Consider the following 24,962-nt stretch of genomic DNA (forward strand, 5'->3'; position numbering starts at 1 on the left):
TTGTGTCTATTTCGTCAAACATTTATAAAAGCGCATGTATTCTCAGTCCCAAAAATATAAAGGTTAAAAAGGCAAATGAAACTCACACATATAAATATTGTAAAACAGTTAATAAAGCATTTGCATGTATTCTCAGCCCAAAAGTGTAAAGAGTAAAAGGGGCAAATGAAACTCACCATACTGTATTTCGTAGTAAAAATACATATAACGTCATTGAACAAGTGCAAGGTTGGCCTCGGATTCACGAACCTAAATTAATTATATATATTTATGTGTTGGTCAATATTTGTCTAACAAATTAGGTCAAGTCATAGTGTACCACAATCCTAATGCTCGAGACTAATATGCAAAAGTCAACAAAAGTAAATTTGACTCAAAATAATTTCCAAAAATCTATACATGATTAATATATAGTTTAAATATCGTCGTTTTATATTTTTAAATATTTTTAAAAGATTTATTAGAGTAAATAATATAATTTATGTATTAATAAATAAAATTTTATATTAAATTTATATAATAAAATATACTTTTATATATATTGAGTAATAAAATTTATAGGGTTAATTTAATATCATAAAGATAATATGATAGGTATTATTAAAGTAAGTTATTACACGTAGTAAAATATGTTTGTATCACATATTTATTTGATAAAATAATATCTATAATGATAGTAAGTAAAAGTTGTATTATTTTGTAATAATAATTATTATTATAAAAATATCAATATTTATAATTACTAAGATGACATTATAATAAAACGATAATTCTAATTATGATAACTTTAATATTTACGATAATTTTTAATATTATCTTTAAAATAATAATTCTATTTAAAATAATAATAATAATGATATTTTATAGTAACAATGACATTTCTATTAAAATGATAATTTTTGTTAAAATGATAGTTTTAATACTAACGATACTTTTAATAATAATAGTAATGATAAAAATAATAAGAACGATAATTTTATCTCAATCAATATCTTATAATATTTTAATTTCATCATGATACTCTTACTCATTATTTCCTAATCGTTTCGTTTAATAGCTTTTAATCATCTTTTATATCGTGTTCATAATAATGATAATAATAGTGATCAAAATAATTAGGTGTTACAAATATTTGTTTTAATTACACTAATATTAATAATGATAGTTACTATAACATTATTAACGATAATACTAATAATTATCTTAATGATAATATAGTAATAATAATAATAATAATAACAATAACAATAACTATTTTTAAATAATGATATATATATTAATAATGATAATAATAATAATAAGACTAATAATAATAATAATAATAATAATAATAATAATAATAATTGGATAATAATAATAATACTAATTATAACTTTAACGATAATATCGATAGTAATAATAAAAAAAAAACAATTTTTAATGATAAATCCCTTTTATTGATAAAGATAATAATAATGATAATAATAAGATAAAACTAGAACGACGATAAAAACTACGATAATAATAATCATTTTTAATAAAAATATCGAAAATTCAATTGATTATAACTTCTAATCCGTTCATCGAAACCATTCGATATCTAAAGGAAAAGTTCTTAATTTTTCGCTAGCTTTCCAAGGACATGCATATCTTATACCTTATCTCAACAGCAAGTGTAACTAATTCAAGATTCAACCTAACCTGTCTAAGGGAAATATCAAAAGTACAAGCATGCATAATCCTAAATACTCGAGCACTAGTCAGGGATACACTATTAGTATGTAAAAGTTAAATTATGAGTACTCACGTATCAATATTGAGATTCAATATTGCAGGAAAGGTACGTAGACGCAACGGAAATGATAAACACTATATTGACCTCACGAGCATACCCATGAACCATACTCAATCACCTCCATAGCTATAACCCATAATTTCCTTAATCCTATCCTACTCGAAAAATAATTTCGAAATCACTCGGACAGCACTCCGTCGTAATATTTTATGTATACTAATAATATCTTGAAATAATACGGAGTAAATATATATATGTAAATCGATTGAGAGAGTTTAGAGAAAAATATTTTTAAGTTTCTATGAAATAATGAAACCTATTGAATTCTATTTATAATAGATTTTTGAATTATTAAAGTAAATTATTAAAGTATGAATTATTAAAGTGAATTATTAAAGTATGAATTATTAAAGTGAATTATTAAAGTATGAATTATTAAAGTGAATTATTAAAGTATGAATTATTAAAGTGAATTATTAAAGTATGAATTATTAAAGTGAATTATTAAAGTTAAAGTAAAGTAAAAATAAAGTAAAGGTAAAGTTTAAGTATAGTAAAAGTATAAAACTATGTACGTATAATACGCGTATAAATATATATAATATTAATTTAAATCGTTATATATATTTAATAAAATAAAATATAAATATCGTTATCTTTATCATACTAGTTAAGTAATGAGTTGTCAAAAGTGGTTCTAGATATTTATAAAAGTTATATACGTTTTAATAATAAAGTTCTTTTTAAACTGAAAACGTTTTTGTACGTTTGAAACTAAATAGATCAATCGAGTCTTTATGAGATTCAATCTTCCACTATCCTTTGTCTAGTTCTCAATGATTGACAATTTGTTCTTATTTATAAATCACTTTACCATTTTCTGAATATTGTTAAAATGGAAAGATTTCTCAAATCAACGTGGGCCTTTCAACAGAGACTTGTAATCATAATTCAATATATCTGATAATTCAATCATTTGATCTTATCTTCTAATTCCATTGATAAACATTTTGAAACAGATACAATCATATAAAGTATTTAATCTAATATTTTGTTTACGTTTCAAGTTATAATATATATACACATATACATATATAATCATATTCATTTAATGGTTCGTGAATCGTTAGAACTTGGTCGAGGTTGAATGAATGTATGAACATAGTTTAAAATTCTTAAAATTTAACTTAACAAATATTGCTTATCGTGTCGAAAACATATAAAGATTAAAGTTTAAATTTGGTTGGAAATTTCCGGGTTGTCACATGTTAGACCCTTGGGAGAAGTTTTAAGGACTCCATTATATGTATGCATGTGATTTGAAGGATTATTATTTTAATAATTGAGATCACAAATTGTGTGGAGTGTTTTTCTATATCGTACAAACCAACTCTTTTTTTTTTTTTACTTTTATTTTTTTTTGTTTTGTTTTCTCTTGTGGCATAACCCACGTGAAACAACAACAACAATAATTTAGTTTTAATCCGTGATCAATTTTTGACTTTTTTCAATTTGAAGTTGTTCACCAAATCAATAATTCAACCACTCCAATATTTTAAATCTTTTTCTTTAATAAATTTAATTAAATCATATTTAATTAAATAATGCTTTTCAAATTATAGGTTATAAATTATATATCAACAATATATAATAATTGGTGTCTAAATGCTAAAGTGTGTGACCCCATAGGCCTGTACATAATCGGTAGTATAGATTTGTGTTATGACGTGCACACTGAACCAACAAACTCCCACTTGTGCATGACATAACATCTAGAAAACTATACCAACATATATTGGCGTCTAGCAACACGTCAATGCCCCGAGAATATACAAGTGTTTGTTTCAGATAAACGAACTATCATTATTATTATTATTAAAAATGATGTAATGATTGAGTGTCTATCATCCCTTTATTACCGATACCTAGTTGACATGAGACATGGATCTAGTCATTCTCATTTGTCAACCAATTCTGTTTCTCGATCTAAAAAATTTGAATGCGATCACCAAGTTAGAATTGATCAACAATCAGTATAGCTTGGACACGGCCGTGTAGATATCCATTCATTTTCATCGAGGGGCCCAGCGGTATCATACTCTCACGTAGAGGAATAAATCCCATTTTGATTATATGCGTTCGTCATGTACTTCACATCATACTCAATGATGGCCTTTATAACTACCTTGTTCAGGATAGCGTTTAACCATATCAAAGTATAATATGTCATACAATCAAAAACCAACATATACATCTCAGGTCTAAGGACACAAAGACATAACCATTATGAGATTCACTATTGACGACGATCCATGTAGTGACATCTCATGATTGGGTCATTCCAATATTCATCATCAATGAATACATATGAATTTTGGCCTCAGATAGTTAACTATTCATCATCAGTGAATAAAACCAAATTTCATAATAATCTTAATTCATGTTACTCCCATAACATGACCGATTATGGAGATTTTAGAATAATCAACAATTATTCATGGACTAAACATGCTAATATAGAACACAGTGATATAAATGAAAACGACTTTAACAAGTATCTCAGTTCATTAAGATAAAACTGCTTATCGTTCCAAAAATACCCAAATACTAAATTACAAATGAAAAAGATTAGTAGCTTAATGAAGTCCAATATTACTAGCATGATCATCATGCTGGCTGTGCATCAAGGGATTCGTGAGCGGGTCAGCCACGATAACATCTGTATGAACCTTAAGAATACTAATTTCATTCCCCACAATGACTTCACGAATGTAGTCAAACTTTAGAAGAATGTGTCGGATACTTTTATACATGTAATTCTTTCGGAAGTGTTATAACAACCGAACTATCACAATTATCTTTATAGAAGATTTATTGTTGTGTACTACTCTGAGTTCAACAACGAACTTCCTTATCCAGACAACTTTCTGAGCAACATCTCAGGTAACAATGTATTCTGCTTTTGTTGTAGAATGTGCAACAATGCTCTACTTTGAGCTCTTCCAATTAATTGTCTCGTCCATCATGACAAAGACACAACCTGACTGGGATCGAGAATCATCTCGATCAGTTTGAAAACTACTATATGTATTATGGTTAATACTTAACTCCTTTTCTAAACCATCGTAAACCAAGAACATATCTTTAGTACTCTTCAAATACTTAAGAATATTCTTAACAACAATCAAATGTTCTTAACCTAGATTTTGTTGATAATGACCCGTCAAACTCAAAAATAATGAGACATTATTTTAGTACATAACATGACATACATAATGGATCCTATAGCCGAAGCATATGGGATACATTTCATTCATCTTATCTCATCATGTGTGATAAGACTTTGAGACTTGCTCAGGGATATGTCCTTTTGAACATGCAATGCTCCAAGGTTGGAGTAATGCATGCTAAATCTCTGCAAGATAAGATATGTACATTAATTCAAACCAATAAGCCATTTGAATCTATTTCTATAGATCATGATTCCTAGTATATAAGTAGCTTCTCCAAGATCCTTTATAGAAAACACATTTTCAAGCCAAGACTTGACATCTTGCAAGTTGAAATGTTATTTCCAATAAATAGCATGTCATCAACATACAGGATCAATAAGACTACTTTGCTCCCACTAGATTTAATGTAAACACATAGCTAATCTTGGTTTTGAGAAAAACCAAACTCTTTGATATTCTCATCAAACTTAAGATTCTAGCTCCTGAATGCTTGCTTTAATCCATAAATGAATTTTAGAAGCTTTCATACTTTAATAGGATGCTTAGAATATATAGATCCTTTCGGCTGAACCATATATACGTCCTCGCTTAGGTCACCATTTAGAAAAACGATTATGATATCCATTTACCATACTTCATAATCATGAAAAGTAGCTATGGCAATAAGTATCCTAATTTATAAAGCTCGTGATCAGTGGAAAAGTTTCATCATAACCTTTTGCCATGAATCGAGCTTTAAAAGTGTTTACATTACCGTCCATGCTAGTCTTCTCTTTGAAGACTCATTTACACCCCATTGTCTTACAATTGGGTGGAGGATCAATCAAGTCACATACTTGATTATCTTTCATGGACTGCATATTTGCATTCATAGTATCTCGCCATTTTTAAGATTCGTGATCTTATATGGCCTTACGGTAGCTAGAGGGTTCATAATCCTCTAGGTGAGGTTCATCTGAATTAATCAGATAATCAAACCTCTTATTCCGATAAGGAGTTCTACCAGGCCTATGAAGTTCAGGTGCAACTCGTTCTGACTCACCAACAATGCGCTCAGATTCAACGTGTGGATAGCTAGTGCTTATAGAAGGTATGTTACTTTGTGGTTCTTGAATTTCTTCAAGATCTACTTTACTCCCACTAAATTCTTATAAGAGAAGATCTCCTTTTTAAGAATTCAATAGACCGAGTAGAAAACACTTTGTTTTCAGCTTCTTAGTATAAGTAGTAACCCATTATTTCCTTTAGGTATCTCATAAAGTGAAATTTAATACTTCGGAGTTTTAATTTGTTTGAAGTTTCATGCTTCACATACACTTCACAACTCTAGAATTTCAAATAAGACAACTTGGGAATCTTTCCATGCCATACTTCATATGGTGTCTTTTCTACCTTCTTGGTTGGAACCATATTGAGTATGCCTGCAGCAGACTCTAATGCATAACCCCAAAAAGACGGTGGTAGAGTAGTCAGACTCATCATAGATCAAACTATATCAAGTAAAGTTCAATTCTTCCATTCAGATTCACCATTGAGTAATGGTGTGTGAGGTGAAGTGAATTGTAAGACAATCTCACAATTCTATAGGTGGTCCAAAAACTCTTGACTCATATACTCATTTCATCCATCAGAGTGAAGTGATTTAATTATATTTCCAATATGACTCTTTACTTTATTTTGAAAGACTTTTAAACATTTCAAAAACTTCATGTTTATGTTTCAGCAATTAAAACATAACCGTAGCTACTATAACCATAGTTTGTTTAACGAAGTAAGATTTATCATCTCTAGACATTGTTCTAAAGGGCCACATACATTAATATGTATTAGTCCTAAAAGATATGTAGCTCTTTCACCTAAATCATAGAAAAGAGCCTTTGTCATCCTTTCACATAAACATTACTCACATACATCAAATGAATCAAAGCCATTTGATTCCAAAAGTCCATAAGAATGGAGTTTTGAAATGCGTTGTTTATATGACCAAGACGACAATGTCATAGATAGGTCTTATTCAAGCGTTGCTTGAATCACTTGGCATTACAGGTATACATAGAATTCTCATTTGAAATCAAACCATGCATATCAATTTCAAAAATACCATCACTTAGATAGGCATTAAGATAAAAAATATTATCCTTAGAAACTGAAATACCAAAGTGCGTAAATGCAAGTTTAAAACCAGTATCATTAAAATCATATTGCTCCTAATACTAGGAGCATAATAATACTGTTTCAACAAAACAATAAGACCACTTGAAAGAGTAAGCTCATAGTGACCAACGGCTTCAATCGAAGATTGATTCCCATTGCCCACTCACAAATCCAGTGTGCCTTTCATCAGTCTATTATTTCTTCTCATTCCATTTATATTGTTACAGGTGTGAAGACCACAACCGGTTAACAATGATATAGGAATCACTAGAAGAAGTATATAACTGTATATGAAATATACTTGAGATTTCTAGTCTTACCAGCATTGCCTTTTCTTAGCTCAGATTGGTAGATAGGACAACTTCCCTCTCCAATTGCCAACATTTCCACAATGGAAACATTCAGCGTCTTTTGTTGGGATTTACTTCTTGGAAGGTGGAATAATTTTCTGGCAAATGATTTACCATATCCCTTCCACAAAGTATTTGTAAGACCAAAATATTTCATAGTACATATGTGTGAATAAGTGATTCAAGTTGTGGGGTTTACGTTGTATATAATTAAAAGGCAAAAGAAGCTGAACTGGGCATTTGGTGAAATGTCCCGTTCTTATTGATTAAAAACGTTCCATATTAATTGATTTCGTTGCGAGGTTTTGACCTCTATATGAGACGTTTTTCAAAGACTGCATTCATTTTAAAATAAACCATAACCTTTATTTCATCAATAAAGGTTTAAAAAGCTTTACGTAGATTATCAAATAATGATAATCTAAAATATACTGTTTACACACGACCATTACATAATGGTTTACAATACAAATATGTTACAACAAAATAAGTTTCTTGAATGCAGTTTTTACACAATATCATACAAGCATGGACTCCAAATCTCGTCCTTATTTAAGTATGCGACAGCGGAAGCTCTTAATAATCACCTGAGAATAAACAAGCTTAAAATGTCAACAAAATTGTTGGTGAGTTATAGGTTTAACCTATATATATCAAATCATAATAATAGACCACAAGATTTCATATTTCAATACACATCCCATACATAGAGATAAAAGTCATTCATATGGTGAACACCTGGTAACCGACATTAACAAGATGCATATATAAGAATATCCCCATCATTCCGGGACACCCTTCGGATATGATATAAATTTCAAAGTACTAAAGCATCCGGTACTTTGGATGGGGTTTGTTAGGCCCAATAGATCTATCTTTAGGATTCGCATCAATTAGGGTGTCTGTTCCCTAATTCTTAGATTACCAGACTTAATAAAAAAAGGGCATATTCGATTTCGATAATTCAACCATAGAATGTAGTTTACTTGTGTCTATTTTGTAAATCATTTATAAAACCTGCATGTATTCTCATCGCAAAAATATTAGATTTTAAAAGTGGGACTATAACTCACTTTCACATATTTTTACTTCGTCGGGAAGTAAGACTTGGCCACTGGTTGATTCACGAACCTATAACAATATATACATATATATCAAAGTATGTTCAAAATATATTTACAACACTTTTAATATATTTTGATGTTTTAAGTTTATTAAGTCAGCTGTCCTCGTTAGTAACCTACAACTAGTTGTCCACAGTTAGATGTACAGAAATAAATCGATAAATATTATCTTGAATCAATCCACGACCCAGTGTATACGTATCTCAGTATTGATCACAACTCAAACTATATATATTTTGGAATCAACCTCAACCCTGTATAGCTAACTCCAACATTCACATATAGAGTGTCTATGGTTGTTCCGAAATATATATAGATGTGTCGACATGATAGGTCGAAACATTGTATACGTGTCTATGGTATCTCAAGATTAAATAATATACAATACAAGTTGATTAAGTTATGGTTGGAATAGATTTGTTACCAATTTTCACGTAGCTAAAATGAGAAAAATTATCCAATCTTGTTTTACCCATAACTTCTTCATTTTAAATCCGTTTTGAGTGAATCAAATTGCTATGGTTTCATATTGAACTCTATTTTATGAATCTAAACATAAAAAGTATAGGTTTATTGTCAGAAAAATAAGTTACAAGTCGTTTTTGTAAAGGTAGTCATTTCAGTCGAAAGAACGACGTCTAGATGACCATTTTAGAAAACATACTTCCACTTTGAGTTTAACCATAATTTTTGGATATAGTTTCATGTTCATAATAAAAATCATTTTCTCAGAATAACAACTTTTAAATCAAAGTTTATCATAGTTTTTAATTAACTAACCCAAAACAGCCCGCGGTGTTACTACGACGGCGTAAATCCGGTTTTACGGTGTTTTTCGTGTTTCCAGGTTTTAAATCATTAAGTTATCATATCATATAGATATAGAATATGTGTTTAGTTGATTTTAAAAGTCAAGTTAGAAGGATTAACTTTTGTTTGCGAACAAGTTTAGAATTAACTAAACTATGTTCTAGTGATTACAAGTTTAAACCTTCGAATAAGATAGCTTTATATGTATGAATTGAATGATGTTATGAACATCATTACTACCTTAAGTTCCTTGGATAAACCTACTGAAAAAGAGAAAAATGGATCTAGCTTCAACGTATCCTTGGATGGCTCGAAGTTCTTGAAGCAGAATCATGACACAAAAACAAGTTCAAGTAAGATCATCACTTGAAATAAAATTGTTATAGTTATAGAAATTGAACCAAAGTTTGAATATGATCATGACCTTGTATTTGAATGATAATCTACTGTAAGAAACAAAGATTTCTTGAGGTTGGATGATCACCTTACAAGATTGGAAGTGAGCTAGCAAACTTGAAAGTATTCTTGATTTTTATGTAACTAGAACTTGTAGAATTTATGAAGAACACTTAGAACTTGAAGATAGAACTTGAGAGAGATCAATTAGATGAAGAAAATTGAAGAATGAAAGTGTTTGTAGGTGTTTTTGGTCGTTGGTGTATGGATTAGATATAAAGGATATGTAATTTTGTTTTCATGTAAATAAGTCATGAATGATTACTCATATTTTTGTAATTTTATGAGATATTTCATGCTAGTTGCCAAATGATGGTTCCCACATGTATTAGGTGACTCACATGAGCTGCTAAGAGCTGATAATTAGAGTGTATATACCAATATTACATACATCTAAAAGCTGTGTATTGTACGAGTACGAATACGGGTGCATACGAGTAGAATTGTTGATGAAACTGAACGAGGATGTAATTGTAAGAATTTTTGTTAAGTAGAAGTATTTTGATAAGTGTATTGAAGTCTTTCAAAAGTGTATAAATACATATTAAAACACTACATGTATATACATTTTAACTGAGTCGTTAAGTCATCGTTAGTCGTTACATGTAAGTGTTGTTTTGAAACCTTTAGGTTAACGATCTTGTTAAATGTTGTTAAACCAATGTTTATAATATCAAATTAGATTTTAAATTATTATATTATCATGATATTATCATGTATGAATATCTCTTAATATGATATTTATACATTAAATGTATTTACAACGATAATCGTTACATATATGTCTCGTTTAAAAATCATTAAGTTAGTAGTCTTGTTTTTACATATGTAGTTCATTGTTAATATACTTAATGGTATGTTTACTTATCATAGTATCATGTTAACTATATATATATATATATATATATATATATATATATATATATATCCATATATATGTCATCATATAGTTTTTACAAGTTTTAACGTTCGTGAATCACCGGTCAACTTGGGTGGTCAATTGTCTATATGAAACATATTTCAATTAATCAAGTCTTAACAAGTTTGATTGCTTAACATGTTGGAAACATTTAATCATGTAAATATCAATCTCAATTAATATATATAAACATGGAAAAGTTCGGGTCACTACAGTACCTACCCGTTAAATAAATTTCGTCCCGAAATTTTAAGCTGTTGAAGGTGTTGACGAATCTTCTGGAAATAGATGCGGGTATTTCTTCTTCATCTGATCTTCACACTCCCAGGTGAACTCGGGTCCTCTATGAGCATTCATCGAACCTTAACAATTGGTATCTTGTTTTGCTTAAGTCTTTTAACCTCACGATCCATTATTTCGACGGGTTCTTCGATGAATTGAAGTTTTTCGTTGATTTGGATTTCATCTAACGAAATAGTGAGATCTTCTTTAGCAAAACATTTCTTCAAATTCGAGACGTGGAAAGTGTTATGTACAGCCGCGAGTTGTTGAGGTAACTCAAGTCGGTAAGCTACTGGTCCGACACGATCAATAATCTTGAATGGTCCAATATACATTGGATTTAATTTTCCTCGTTTACCAAATCGAACAACGCCTTTCCAAGGTGCAACTTTAAGCATGACCATCTCTCCAATTTCAAATTCTATATCTTTTCTTTTAATGTCAGCGTAGCTCTTTTGACGACTTTGGGCGGTTTTCAACCGTTGTTGAATTTGGATGATCTTCTCGGTAGTTTCTTGTATAATCTTCGGACCCGTAATCTGTCTATCCCCCACTTCACTCCAACAAATCAGAGACCTGCACTTTCTACCATAAAGTGCTTTAAATGGCGCCATCTCAATGCTTGAATGGTAGCTGTTGTTGTAGGAAAATTCTGCTAACGGTAGATGTCGATCCCAACTGTTTCCGAAATCAATAACACATGCTCGTAGCATGTCTTCAAGTGTTTGTATCGTCCTTTCGCTCTGCCCATCAGTTTGTGGATGATAGGTAGTACTCATGTCTAGACGAGTTCCTAATGCTTGCTGTAATGTCTGCCAGAATCTTGAAATAAATCTGCCATCCCTATCAGAGATAATAGAGATTGGTATTCCATGTCTGGAGACGACTTCCTTCAAATACAGTCGTGCTAACTTCTCCATATTGTCATCTTCTCTTATTGGCAGGAAGTGTGCTGATTTGGTGAGAAAATCAACTATTACCCAAATAGTATCAAAACCACTTGCAGTCCTTGGCAATTTAGTGATGAAATCCATGGTAATGTTTTCCCATTTCCATTCCGGGATTTCGGGTTGTTGAAGTAGACCTGATGGTTTCTGATGCTCAGCTTTGACCTTAGAACACGTCAAACATTCTCCTACGTATTTAGCAACATCGGCTTTCATACCCGGCCACCAAAAATGTTTCTTGAGATCCTTGTACATCTTCCCCGTTCCAGGATGTATTGAGTATCTAGTTTTATGAGCTTCTCTAAGTACCATTTCTCTCATATCTCCAAATTTTGGTACCCAAATCCTTTTAGCCCTATACCGGGTTCCGTCTTCCCGAATATTAAGATACTTCTCCGATCCTTTGGGTATTTCATCATTTAAATTTCCCTCTTTTAAAACTCCTTGTTGCGCCTCCTTTATTTGAGTAGTAAGGTTATTATGAATCATTATATTCATAGATTTTACTCAAATGGGTTCTCTGTCCTTCCTGCTCAAGGCATCGGCTACCACATTTGCCTTCCCCGGGTGGTAACGAATCTCAAAGTCGTAATCATTCAATAATTCAATCCACCTACGCTGCCTCATATTCAGTTGTTTCTGATTAAATATGTGTTGAAGACTTTTGTGGTCGGTATATATAATACTTTTGACCCCATATAAGTAGTGCCTCCAAGTCTTTAATGCAAAAACAATCGCTCCTAATTCCAAATCATGCGTCGTATAATTTTGTTCGTGAATCTTCATTTGTCTAGATGCATAAGCAATCACCTTCGTTCGTTGCATTAATACACAACCAAGACCTTGCTTTGATGCGTCACAATAAATCACAAAATCATCATTCCCTTCAGGCAATGACAATATAGGTGCCGTAGTTAGCTTTTTCTTCAATAACTGAAACGCTTTCTCTTGTTCATCATTCCATTCAAATTTCTTCCCTTTATGTGTTAATGCAGTCAAGGGTTTTGCTATTCTGGAAAAGTCTTGGATGAACCTTCTGTAGTAACCAGCTAGTCCTAAAAACTGGCGTATGTGTTTCGGAGTTTTCGGGGTTTCCCACTTTTCAACAGTTTCTATCTTTGCCGGATCCACCTTAATACCTTCTTTGTTCACTATGTGACCGAGGAATTGAACTTCTTCCAACCAAAATGCACACTTTGAAAACTTAGCGTACAATTCTTCCTTCCTCAATACTTCTAACACCTTTCTTAAATGTTCACCGTGTTCTTGGTCATTCTTTGAGTAAATAAGTATGTCATTAATGAAAACAATGACAAACTTGTCAAGGTATGGTCCACACACTCGGTTCATAAGGTCCATGAACACAGCTGGTGCATTAGTTAAACCAAACGGCATGACCATAAACTCGTAATGACCGTAACGTGTTCTGAAAGCAGTCTTTGGAATATCATCTTCTTTCACCCGCATTTGATGATACCCGGAACGTAAGTCAATCTTTGAATAAACAGACGAGCCTTGTAGTTGATCAAATAAGTCGTCGATTCTCGGTAGTGGGTAGCGGTTCTTGATGGTAAGTTTGTTCAACTCTCGGTAGTCGATACACAACCTGAATGTACCATCTTTCTTCTTGACAAACAAAACAGGAGCTCCCCACGGTGATGTGCTTGGTCGAATGAAACCACGCTCTAAAAGTTCTTGTAATTGGCTTTGCAGTTCTTTCATCTCGCTGGGTGCGAGGCTGTAAGGAGCACGAGCTATTGGTGCAGCTCCTGGTACAAGATCTATTTGAAATTCAACGGATCGATGTGGGGGTAATCCCGGTAATTCTTTCGGAAATACATCGGGAAATTCTTTTGCAATGGGAACATCATTGATGCTCTTTTCTTCAGTTTGTACTTTCTCGACGTGTGCTAGAACAACATAGCAACCTTTTCTTATTAGTTTTTGTGCCTTCAAATTACTAATAAGATGTAGCTTCGTGTTGCCCTTTTCTCCGTACACCATTAAGGGTTTTCCTTTTTCTCGTATAATGCGAATTGCATTTTTGTAACAAACGATCTCTGCTTTCACTTCTTTTAACCAGTTCATACCGATTATCACATCAAAACTCCCTAACTCTACTGGTATCAAATCAATCTTAAATGTTTCGCTAACCAGTTTAATTTCTCGATTCCGACATATATTATCTGCTGAAATTAATTTACCATTTGCTAATTCGAGTAAAAATTTACTATCCAAAGGCGTCAATGGACAACTTAATTTAGCACAAAAAATCTCTACTCATATAGCTTCTATCCGCACCCGAATCAAATAAAACGTAAGCAGATTTATTGTCAATAAGAAACGTACCTGTAACAAGCTCCGGGTCTTCCTGTGCCTCTGCCGCATTAATATTGAAAACTCTTCCGCGGCCTTGTCCATTCGTGTTCTCCTGGTTCGGGCAATTTCTAATAATGTAGCCCGGTTTTCCACATTTATAACAAACTACATTGGCATAACTTGCTCCGACACTACTTGCTCCACCATTACTCGTTCCGACATCATTTGTTCCTTTCGTTCTATTAACCCCTGGTCCGTAGACCTCACACTTCGTCGCGCTATGACCATTTATTTTACACTTGTTGCAAAATTTGGTGCAGAACCCCGAGTGATACTTTTCACACCTTTGGCATAGCTGCTTCTGATTGTTGTTGTTGTTGCGGTTATTATTATTGTTGGGATGATTATTGTAGTTGTTGTTGTTGTTGTTGTTGTTGTTGGGCCGTTTGTTGTAGTTGCGATTGATGTTGCGATTGTTGGGATAATTGTTGCGATTATTGTTGTAATTGCTGTTGTTGTATTGGTGATTCTTATCACCGTTTTCCTCCCACTTTCTTTTGACTTGCTTCACATTGGCCTCTTCAGCAGTCTGTTCTTTAATTCTTTCTTCAATCTGGTTCACTAGTTTGTGAGCCATTCTACATGCCTGTTGTATGGAGGCGGACTCGTGTGAACTTATATCTTCTTGAATTCTTTCCGGTAATCCTTTCACAAACGCGTCGATCTTCTCTTCCTCATCTTCGAATGCTCCCGGAAACAATAGGCACAATTCTGTGAATCGTCTTTCGTACGTGGTAATATCAAATCCTTGGGTTTGTAACCCTCTAAGTTCTGTCTTGAGCTTATTGACCTCGGTTCTGGGACGGTACTTCTCGTTCATCAAGTGCTTGAATGCTGACCACGGTAGTGCGTACGCATCGTCTTGTCCCACTTGCTCTAGATAGGTATTCCACCATGTTAACGCAGAACCTGTGAAGGAATGCGTAGCGTACTTCACTTTGTCCTCTTCAGTACACTTACTTATGGCAAACACCGATTCGACCTTCTCGGTCCACCGTTTCAATCTGATCGGTCCTTCGGTTCCATCAAATTCCAAAGGTTTGCAGGCAGTGAATTCTTTGTAGGTGCATCCTACACGATTTCCTGTACTGCTAGATCCAAGGTTATTGTTGGTATGTAGCGCAGCCTATACTGCGGCTATGTTTGAAGCTAGAAAAGTACGGAATTCCTCTTCATTCATATTCACGGTGTGTCGAGTAGTCGGTGCCATTTCCTTCAAAATAATCAAATGGAACAAGTTAATCATACAGAATATTAAGAGTAGTTAATAGTATTTCGTAGCATAATATGAACTCATTTATAAAAGCTTATTCTTCATATTAGCGTTTTATAAGTTTAAATTTGGGTAGTACCTATCCGTTAAGTTCATACTTAGTAGCTAATATACAATTCAACTACTACAATTCTATATGAAAAACTGATTATAATAATATTTCGCGTTCAAACTTTTACACAATATTTTACAAACTTACAATACCGCTTATTTTACAGATAGCATGAAATATAGCACACAATAAATTTGATACAAGATGATTGTGAAGATAATTCTAGCTAGTACACAAGTCGTTCAGCAAAGGCAATAAAGACACGTAATTCATACGTCCAGAAACAAGTCATGCATTCTGGTTTTACTAGGATTACTTCCCATCCTTGGTCTTGTGGAACATAACCGTTATGGCCGTTGATAAGACAGCGTGTTGTAACATCGTCAAAGGGACGAGGGTTACGTAATGTCCAACAGTCCCGTAACAATCTAAAAACCTCATTTCTTACCCCAATTACCGACTCCGTCACTTGTGGGAACATTTTGTTTAATAGTTGTAGCCCGATGTTCTTGTTCTCACTTTGGTGAGAAGCGAACATTACTAATCCGTAAGCATAACATGCTTCTTTATGTTGCATGTTAGCCGCTTTTTCTAAATCATGAAGTCCAATATTCGGATATATTGATTCAAAATAATTTCTTAACCCATTGCGTAAAATAGCATTTGGGTTCCCCGCAATATATGCGTCAAAGTAAACACATCGTAACTTATGGATTTCCCAATGTGATATCCCCCATCTTTCGAACGAAAGCCTTTTATAAACCAAGGCATTCTTAGAACGTTCTTCGAATGTCTTACAAACTGATCTCGCCTTAATGAGTTGTGCCGAAGAATTCTGACCGACTCTAGACAAGATTTCATCAATCATGTCTCCGGGTAGGTCTCTTAAAATATTGAGTTGTCTATCCATTTTGTGTTTTTATACTGTAAAATAGACAAGAGTTAGATTCATAAAAAAAATACTTATTAATACAAGCAATTTTTACATATATCATAAAGCATAAGCACACTATATTACATATATTACACCACACGAATACAACTATCTTATTCCGACTCGCTTGTTTCTTCTTCTTCAGTTTTGGTTCGTTTTGCCAAGTTTCTAGGGATATATGATGTTCCCCTAATACGAGCCGTCATTTTCCACATTGGTTTAGAAAAACCTGGTGGTTTAGAGGTTCCCGGGTCATTGTTACAACTTAAGGACTTCGGGGGTTGACGATACATATAAAGTTCATCGGGGTTGGAATTAGATTTCTCTATTTTTATGCCCTTTCCCTTATTATTTTCTTTTGCCTTTTTAAATTCAGTTGGGGTAATTTCTATAACATCATCGGAATTCTCGTCGGAATCCGATTCATTGGAGAATTGGTAATCCTCCCAATATTTTGCTTCCTTGGCGGAAACACCATTGACCATAATTAACCTTGGTCGGTTGGTTGAGGATTTTCTTTTACTTAACCGTTTTATTATTTCCCCCACCGGTTCTATTTCTTCATCCGGTTCCGATTCTTCTTCCGGTTCCGATTCTTCTTCCGGTTCCGACTCTTCTTCCGGTTCCTCTTCGGGAACTTGTGAATCAGTCCACGAATCATTCCAATTTACATTTGACTCTTCATTATTATTAGGTGAGTCAATGGGACTTGTTCTAGAGGTAGACATCTATCACATAATATCAAACGCGTTAAGAGATTAATATATCACATAATATTCACATGTTAAAAATATATAGTTTCCAACAAAATTTGTTAAGCAATCATTTTTCAAGTAAACACGGTCGAAGTCCAGACTCACTAATGCATCCTAACAAACTCGATAAGACACACTAATGCAAAATTCTGGTTCTCTAAGACCAACGCTCGGATACCAACTGAAATGTCCCGTTCTTATTGATTAAAAACGTTCCATATTAATTGATTTCGTTGCGAGGTTTTGACCTCTATATGAGACGTTTTTCAAAGACTGCATTCATTTTAAAACAAACCATAACCTTTATTTCATCAATAAAGGTTTAAAAAGCTTTACGTAGATTATCAAATAATGATAATCTAAAATATCCTGTTTACACACGACCATTACATAATGGTTTACAATACAAATATGTTACAACAAAATAAGTTTCTTGAATGCAGTTTTTACACAATATCATACAAGTATGGACTCCAAATCTCGTCCTTATTTAAGTATGCGACAGCGGAAGCTCTTAATAATCACCTGAGAATAAACATGCTTAAAACGTCAACAAAAATGTTGGTGAGTTATAGGTTTAACCTATATATATCAAATCATAATAATAGACCACAAGATTTCATATTTCAATACACATCCCATACATAGAGATAAAAGTCATTCATATGGTGAACACCTGGTAACCGACATTAACAAGATGCATATATAAGAATATCCCCATCATTTCGGGACACCCTTCGGATATGATATAAATTTTGAAGTACTAAAGCATCCGGTACTTTGGATGGGGTTTGTTAGGCCCAATAGATCGATCTTTAGGATTCGCGTCAATTAGGGTGTCTGTTCCCTAATTCTTAGATTACCAGACTTAATAAAAAAAGGGCATATTCGATTTCGATAATTCAATCATAGAATGTAGTTTCACGTACTTGTGTCTATTTTGTAAATCATTTATAAAACCTGCATGTATTCTCATCCCAAAAATATTAGATTTTAAAAGTGGGACTATAACTCACTTTCACAGATTTTTACTTCGTCGGGAAGTAAGACTTGGCCACTGGTTGATTCACGAACCTATAACAATATATACATACATATCAAAGTATGTTCAAAATATATTTACAACACTTTTAATATATTTTAATGTTTTAAGTTTATTAAGTCAGCTGTCCTCGTTAGTAACCTACAACTATTTGTCCACAGTTAGATGTACAGAAATAAATCGATAAATATTATCTTGAATCAATCCACGACCCACTGTATACGTATCTCAGTATTGATCACAACTCAAACTATATATATTTTGGAATCAACCTCAACCCTGTATAGCTAACTCCAACATTCACATATAGAGTGTCTATGGTTGTTCCGAAATATATATAGATGTGTCGACATGATAGGTCAAAACTGTAACATCCCGCTTTTTTTTCCGTTTTCTTTTCCGTTATACTAATTTAAACTCCGTTATATGTTTATAACATCTCCCGTTAATACGCGTTTTAAAATATTCCGTTTAGGTATTTTCCGCACCCGACTACAAACTCGAGGGACTAAAATTGACACGGGGCAAACTAGTTGACTAGGTCACCTAGTCCACCCCAATCACCACCATTCAACCATCTCTCTCTCTCTCTCTCTCTCTCTCTCTCTTTCTCTCTAGCAAGAACACACCCAATTTCCAAATTCATTCAATCATCATCTAAATTCGATCTAGGAGGCTTACAACAAAATAAATTACATATTCGTGATCCTCTCTTCATCCTCTTCATTTTGGTACCAACTTCATCTCGTTTGGGTAACATTTCTAAAACACTAGTTTTTCTTTAAATTTGTGTTCTTGACTTAAAAGTATGTTAGTTAGTGTCTATGGCTCATTGTGATGTCGTGTATGTAGTTTGTATGCTCGATTTGTTGTTTTTGGTGTAACTAGTTCATTATGAAAATTACTTGCTAAATCCTTGATTTTGGATGATCAAATGTTATTAGATTGTTAATGTGCATGTTTTAAAAGTGTTACTAGTATCATTAGCTTCATTTTGATGTATAGATTGATTAAAGAAACTTCATAAACGCGATTATTGATTTTGTGAACTTTTGGTTAGGGTTGACAACTCTTAAAACGAACTTTTGATGCGTTGAATGCTTGTTAATGTTATTGATAAGTGTTTAGTTGTATTACATGTTTCATTACCTTCAAAACGGCATATCATATGTATAAATTGGATTCCCGAAACTTAAATTGCAATTGATAAACTTGAAACTTGAAAATAAACCTCTATTGATCACTTGGCGGGATTTCGGTTATAGTATATGATGTTTTTGCTTGATGAAAAGTGCTTAGTTGCGTTCCTTGTCGAAAGAGCTTTCCGATGATATAAAATACATGTTCTAATTGTTTGCGGATCATAAAATGTGATTGTTTGTGTTTTGGTTCGTCCATTTGAGGAATACAGCAAACAGGGCCTGGAAACCGATCAGGACGCCGTCCAGATACTGGGGACGCCGTCCTAACTTTTGAACCTAGACGCCGTCTAGGATATCAGGACGCCGTCCCACCCTTCATTGTGGGACGCCGTCTAGCCATTTGGGACGCCGTCCCATTGTACTAAAACTGGCTGTTTGCTTTGGTCATTTGACATAAAAATGTTTGCTATGCTACGGACCTCCGATTAACATGAAACTTGGCCAACATGCTCATATATGATTATATAACTTAGAAAATTGTCGGATACCCAACCCGACCCCGTTGACTTTTCCGTTGACTTTGACCCGACCAAGTTGACTTTTAATCAAACTTAACCAAATAATTGTGCAATCGTTCTAACATGTTTTTATACTTGTACCTTGCATGAAACATGACAATTTGATTCACATGCTATTATGATCGAGTCTTAACGAGCCATAGGACTAATTGAACATCTTTGACCTATCGTGCTTACCGTTATTGATACAACCTATTGTTTAGGTCAAGACTAGCATTGTTCTTTGCACACGTTTACTTGTTGAAGTACTTTACTACTCGTGCACTCAAGGTGAGATCATAGTCCCACTTTTACTCTTTTTGAACTTACATTTGGGATGAGAAAACATAAACATTTCTTTACTAAGTGAACACAAGTACAGGAAAACAAACATTCTACATACGAGTTTAGAACGAAATCCTCAATTCGATTATCATTAGTTACACTTGCCGGGTGTAAGCGAGAACTTATGTTGTATGGATCCATATGGGTTTGACAAACCCTCATTCAAACGGTTCGCTACCGTTTACGAATGAAATATATTTTCGAGAAACAGTGTATGTTCTAGCACTAAGTGATGGGGTTCAATGGGAGAAATGTTAAGCATTGATAATTGGGTGCTCGTGAAACAAACTTTTGGAATGTATTACTATTATTTCATTGATGCAAATATTGTGGTTCACTTGTACTTACTTACTTAAACCTATGATTTCACCAACGTTTTCGTTGACAGATTTCTATGTTTTTCTCAGGTCTTTGAACGATATGTGTTACATACTTCCGCTCATTATTTTGATACTTGCATTGGATGTCGAGTATATATGCATACATGGAGCGTCTTTTGGCTACTTTCAAATTGTGTCGCATAAGTTTCATTTGTACTTAAAACTTTGTATCGTAACTTGTGGTGGAACTATTCTTGTAAACTTTGAACAATCTTTACATTTGAAATGAATGCGACATATCTTTTGGTCAAACGTTGTTTTAAAGACTTATGACCACGTAACGGGACCTAAGTAGACGGCGCCTTCAAAAATGATTTGGTCGGGTCGCTACAGATGGTATCAGAGCGTTGGTTGTAGGGATTTAGAGTTCATTAGTGTCAACCCCGAGTCATAGGGTACATTGGTGAGTCTAGACTACAACCGGCATATAGACTTGAAGTAGGAATTACTTGACTACTTGTGCATTTATACTCGAACGCTTCTACTCATATCTACTCTTAGTTCATCTTAATCTCACGTTGTTTAATTTGATTGACACGCCACCTTGACTATATGAAATGATGTCGAATGCACATATGAATCAGGGTAATATAATTTCCGGGATTATATTACGGTGACTCATATGAACGTTCCGACATTATGACATAAAGAATTTAAGGCGAGTCGAGGAAAAACTTCTCTTTATCTTTATTCTATATCACGGTTAGTATTATTGAGAATGCTAATCAATGATATTCTTGTGTCTTGAAGGAACAATGGCTCCTCGTCGTGTACGCCGCAATGAAACTCCCGAACAAGCTCTCGAACGGATGATAGCTACCGCCGTAGATGCGGCCATGGCCGGTCACTCATCCAACAACAATAATAATAACAACCACAACAACAACAACAACAACAACAACAATGGAGCCGGAAATTCAAACGAGGGATGCTCCTATAAAGCTTTCATGGGGTGCAAACCTCACACTTTTGATGGAACCGGGGGACCGGTCGTGCTCACCCGATGGTTTGAGCAAACGGAAGCCGTCTTTAGCATAAGCGGTTGTCGGGACCAAGACAAGGTCAAATACTCCACTCACACCTTCGCCGGTGTCGCTCTTACATGGTGGAATACTTATGTACAATCGGTGGGTACCGATGAAGCTCACGCCCTCTCTTGGGCCGACTTGAGGGAAAGGATGATTGTCGAATATTTCCCTCGTGAAGAAACCCGAAGGCTCGAACAAGAGCTAAGAACTTTAAAGGCGATCGGAAATGATCTCAAGGCTTATAATCAACGATTTTCCGAACTAGCCTTGATGTGCCCAAATCTTGTGAACCCCGAAGCTTTAAGGGTTGAACTTTACATGGATGGTCTTCCAAAGAGTATCAAACACGGAGTAATGTCATCCAAACCCACTAATCATCAAGAGGCCTTGAACATGGCCCGCAAATTGATAGAAACGGTTGACGAAATCGTAGTTCCGGCACCTAAGGCCGAGGATAAATCGGGCGGCAACAAAACAAAATGGGAAGCTCCCCAATCAAGCAACAACAACTTTGCCAAGAAATCTTTCACTTCCGACGGCAAGAAGGGTTATGCCGGGAATCTACCTTTTTGCAACAAATGCAACAAACATCACTTTGGCGAATGTAGTAAGCTAATTTGCCATCGGTGCCAAGGAATTGGTCATAAGGCCAACGATTGTAAAAGTGCCACTCCCGTCGCTCGAAAGTGGCCCAATGCACCAAAGACGGGCACTTGTTACGAATGTGGCCAAACGGGTCATTATAGAAGTGCATGCCCAAAGAAGAAAGATAACCCCAACACGCGCGGCCGAGCTTTCAACATCAACACCGAGGAAGCCCGGGATGACACTGAACTAGTCACGGGTACGTTTCTTCTCAACAATTCTTATGTCTCTTGCTTATTCGATTCGGGTGCTGATAAATGCTTTGTATCCAAGACTTTGACTCATTCTTTTAGCACTCCACCTCTTCCATTAGATACCACTTATACCATTGAAGTGGCTAACGGGAAACTATTAAGTGCCGACACATATTACCGGGGGTGTACGTTAAACATTTTGGGTAAGGAATTTGAAATTGACTTGATACCCATGGAACTAGGAAGCTTTGATGTAATAATCGGTATGAATTGGTTAGTCAAAACGAAATCTCACATCCTTTGTGATCTTAACGCAATCCGAATTCCTATCGAGAATGGTGAACCTTTGATTGTTTATGGCGATAAGAGTTGCACCAGACTCAACCTCGTTTCGTGCCTTAAAGTTAGAAAACTGCTCCGTAAGGGTTGTTTTGCGATCCTTGCCCACATTAAGAAAGTCGAGTCCGATGATAAGCATATCGATGATGTGCCAATTGTTAGTGACTTTTCCGATGTATTTCCCGACGAATTGCCGGGTCTTCCACCTCATCGACCGGTTGAATTCCAAATCGATCTTATTCCGGGAGCCGCACCCGTAGCACGTGCACCATATAGACTCGCTCCATCCGAAATGCAAGAATTGCAAAGTCAAATCCAAGAACTACTTGATCGTGGTTTTATCCAACCTAGCCATTCACCTTGGGCGCTCCGATTTTGTTTGTTAAAAAGAAAGACGGATCCCTACGAATGTGCATTGATTATCGTGAACTAAATAAATTGACGGTTAAGAACCGATATCCTCTTCCTCGCATCGATGACCTCTTTGATCAACTACAAGGGTCTTGTGTATATTCGAAAATCGATCTCCGCTCGGGTTATCATCAATTAAGGGTTAAGGGGGAAGATGTCTCCAAAACCACTTTCCAGACTCGTTACGGTAGTTATGAATTCCTTGTCATGCCATTTGGTCTCACTAACGCACCGGCGGTGTTCATGGATCTTATGAACCGCGTGTGCAAACCGTATCTCGATAAATTCGTTATTGTGTTCATCGATGATATATTGATCTATTCTAAAAATGAAGAGGAGCACGAACAACATCTCCGACTTGTGCTTGAACTCTTGAGACAAGAACGACTTTATGCCAAATTCTCCAAGTGTGAATTTTGGTTGAAGGAAGTTCAATTTCTTGGTCATGTTGTAAGTGATCAAGGTATTAAAGTCGATCCCACGAAGATCGAAGCCATTAGTAAATAGGAGACTCCTACTACTCCTACTCACATTCGTCAATTCTTGGGTCTCGCCGGGTACTATTGTAGATTCATCAAAAATTTCTCTTTGGTTGCACGTCCTCTAACCGCATTAACTCACAAAGGAAAGAAATTCATTTGGGCGACCGAGCAAGAATCCGCGTTTCAAATCTTGAAAATGAAGCTAACCACCGCTCCTATCTTGTCACTTCCCGAAGGCAATGATGACTTTGTTGTATATTGCGATGCCTCGAAACATGGTTTTGGGTGTGTATTGATGCAACGAACGAAAGTCATTGCTTATGCTTCTCGACAACTCAAAATTCATGAACGAAACTACACGACGTATGATCTCGAACTCGGAGCCGTCGTCTTTGCACTTAAAATGTGGAGACACTATCTTTATGGAACCAAGAGTACTATCTTTAACGACCACAAAAGTCTCCAACACATTTTCGATCAAAAGCAACTAAACATGAGACAACGACGGTGGATTGAAACTTTGAACGATTACGATTGCGAGCTTCGTTACCATCCCGGGAAGGCAAACGTAGTAGCCGATGCCTTAAGTCGAAAAGAAAGAGCGGTGCCTCTTCGTGTCCGAGCTTTAAACATCACTATTCACACCAACCTTAATAGCCAAATTCGGGTAGCTCAAGATGAGGCTCTCAAGGATGAAAACCTTTCACACGAGCTCTTAAACATTCTCGTCTCTCGATTCGAAATTAGGGAGACCGGACTCCGATATTACGCCGGAAGGATTTGGGTGCCTAGTTATGGGGACCTACGAAGCCTTATTTTAGATGAAGCCCATAAGTCACGATACTCGATTCACCCCGGTGCCAATAAGATGTACCACGACCTTAAACAACTATATTGGTGGCCGAACATCAAAAGGGACGTAGCTACTTATGTTTCCAAATGTTTGACATGTTCC

Source organism: Rutidosis leptorrhynchoides, chromosome 2 (genome assembly GCF_046630445.1).
Source record: "Rutidosis leptorrhynchoides isolate AG116_Rl617_1_P2 chromosome 2, CSIRO_AGI_Rlap_v1, whole genome shotgun sequence".
NCBI classification, from domain to species: domain Eukaryota; kingdom Viridiplantae; phylum Streptophyta; class Magnoliopsida; order Asterales; family Asteraceae; genus Rutidosis; species Rutidosis leptorrhynchoides.